Source organism: Cupressus sempervirens, chromosome 8 (assembly GCF_028749045.1).
Source record: "Cupressus sempervirens isolate cs-2001-9-10 chromosome 8, ASM2874904v1, whole genome shotgun sequence".
Taxonomy (NCBI): domain Eukaryota; kingdom Viridiplantae; phylum Streptophyta; class Pinopsida; order Cupressales; family Cupressaceae; genus Cupressus; species Cupressus sempervirens.
In genome coordinates, this window is record NC_143125.1 from 477,027,019 (window position 1) to 477,030,292 (window position 3,274).

Sequence of the window (3,274 nt, forward strand, 5' to 3'; positions counted from 1 at the left end):
GTTTCCTCATGCCTTAGATAAAGAGAATAATTTGAAAAGAAAAGATGAATGGGCAAAGGAACTTGATGATTTATTCTATTTAAGAATGAATCAAGTCATTAATGAATCAGGGCATGCATGGTGGGCCACCACAATAGAAGAAATGGTGAAGGCCCAAATATTCTTTGATTCTTTAAAGCAAGAATTTGTTACCATTAATAAGGATGCTAAATATGTGCTAAAAAGACAGAGGGATATTTTACAGTTCAATTGGCCAGATGATACATTATTTGAAAAATGGATGGCAGATATGGCTCCCGTTGAGTAGTTTGACCAAGATGAAGATGATAGTGATGAAATGCAAGGTGAGGAGATCCAAATCACTAACCCTCTCACTACTCAGACCCAACCGAAAGAAGAAGACAAGGATAATCTATTACCTTCAGTTATAGGCCTGGGACCATAGGATGTCGATACAACTAAAGAAAGGGAAAAGGTAGAAGTTATTTTCCCCATATAGGATAAAGATGGTGAAAGCCCATAGGTGGAGGTTGACATGCCATCATCAGAAAAAACTTCATCGTTGGTTAATTTGGTTGCTGCATATGAGGAAGGATTAGAATAGCAACCAACTTAGCAACATAGGAGCGTGTAACAAAAGGGCCCACAAAGGAATGTCTGATGTAAAACTTTTTCTGTTACTCACGTTTTTGTCATCTTGTTACAAGTATATGTAAGTGTCTTTTAAAGGACACCTGTCATTTTTCTTTAGCCTGAAGCTTGTTGCATCTCACACTATTTAAGTGAGGGTCCAAGGCTAAAGAAGGGTCTAAATTCTATTTTTCTAAGTACTATGCTTAGTCTGTTTTTGGTCCAAATTTTGAAAGCAAGTTTATAATGTATTTTTCTATCAATTCTCTGAGAATACATGAATATAGAATGAGCTGTGTTTCTTTCTAAAGGTCAGTCTGAGTCTATTGTAAAGGATATACCATTTTCAAAGAAAATGAATACAAATTGTGAATTGTCCCCATATCAGTTATTTTTGAATCTTGTCTCCTTTCAATTACTTGGTTGTCTTGATATTGTATAAGTAAAGGCTTGTGCAATTGAATGCAATCTAGTTAGGTTGTATATCTATTTATCACTACTGTTAATTCAATGGATTAAATAAAAGCTTTGATGAATGTGATAAGGTTTCTTTAGTAGTGGAAAGGGTTTTGAATGATGAATTCTGATAAGAATTACTAATAGAATTTTTTGTAAGGCAACAAACTAGATTTGAGAACTTGATATAGACTCTAAACCCCAATGGATTAGGCACTAATCAAGTTGATATAGCTAAAGGAGAAATATATAATAAATGATTATCAAAATGCAGCATCAAATCAAATTTTAGTTTTATTTCCTGTAGATCTTCAAAGCTGGCCAGCACTTGTCTGCATGGAATGTTTTAGCTTTAGTTAGCCACTATTGTTAAGAACATCTATAGATCTATAGAAGATTTCTTGGCCATATCTATTTTATGGGATGTGTTTATCAAGTTAGTAAGAATTATGTATATGTTTGAGGATTTTGAAATGAGAATCAGAATGAAACTAAGAATAATCCTCATACAGTTGTTCCAGTTTTGAATCATCCTTGGGTATACCCAACCTGGTTTTGCAGAGCCAAAAGAGTAGAAAACCATCTATGGTTTTGTTGAAGTTAGGTCCAAATACTTTGCATATACAATTTATTAATAAGAATTGGCTAGTCTTTAGATTATGTATGTACTGTCATCCTGGTATTAAGCATTTTGTCACTTAGTAGTTTTAGTGCATTTTAAAACACCAACACCAATCTCCAATGCATCCAGGTGGAAAATTGGCATACCAATTGAAGGAAATTTCTCCCAAAGAGTAGGGAAATAAATGAAGAACCACGTCCTCATTAGCAACTTTCTTGCAGTTGAAAATTTTCTTGAAGACCTTGACATGATCTTCAGTGGTTCGAGTCTCACCATAGATGAATCTAGGGCAAAACTTCTCAGGATTCTTAGGAAGGTCATGGAGTGCACTATCAAGTTTATTGGTGAATCCAAAACATTTGAAAAAAAGGCCATTGGAGGGTTTGGAAAACCTAATAGTGGTTGTTGAGGAGTAGCTACCAAAATATGTGGTGATTCACTAGGTGGTTGGAGTGGAGGTGGAGTTGAAGAAGATGAAGAAAGCTTGAATGGAAGTGGTTGAACTGAGGATGTTACCTTGTCACTATGTGGCTTGCAGAAGTGGGTAAGGTTGAGGAACTTGAGAGAACTTGGGGTAGACCTTAATGCTCATTGAAATGGGAATTTTGGATCAATATCCTCTAGCTTGCATCAATTTTAGGAAAAGTGCACCTATGTAGAAGTACACTTTCCCAACTCTCTAAATTTTGTTTACCATAGGGTTTTGCACAACTGTGCACCTGCAAAGCTATCGACTTGCATAGATGTGGACCTACAGAACTACATACCTATGTAGTTATAGAGCTATGGACCTAAATTTGTCAAAAACTCAGGAAATTTTCTAAACTCCTTGTCAAGAGTAGATTATTGTAGGAGTACAAAATTCTAAAACTTTAGCAAATTTTCTTTCTTTTTGGGAGTCAAAAAGGGGCCCTCCTATGGCCACTTCTATTGGGCTATCATTTCATATAAGGTCAATGAAAAGAATTGATTGCACAATTCCTCTCTTGAAAAGCTAATCCTTTTGGGAATCAACTCCAAGGTTTAGTATTTGTCTTGCGACATACAAAAGTCCACTCAGTTGAAGATAAATGTGATTGTTCATGAGGGGGCCTTTTCTAGTTCTACCATGATCTTGGAATGAAGTAAATTTGTTTGTTGTCTAAAAATCACACAAAAAAGAACAATATTTTTGTATTTTCTAGTTTTTTCAATGAATGCAATTCTAATAGTGTAACTAAAATGAGTCCCTATTCTAACAAGGGGTTAGCAAACCAAATAACGAAACTAAAAGAAAATAACATGAAATTGAAATAAATTGAAATTGAAATCCTAAATGGACATAAGTTACAGATAACAACACATTTTGATTTAAGCTTTCAAATATTTTGGTAGGAAACCAATGAAAATAGGAGTAGTGGTTCCTACAATCCACGGATGCAATCATCGGTGAGAAACTTTAACAATCATATGATATTTCACCTTTCATCAAATCGCAAGGCCATAGAAAGTGCACTCATGCAAGACAAAAGGTTATGTAGACACAATTTGATGATCTCTTCTCGAGCCCATTATGTTAGCAAAATT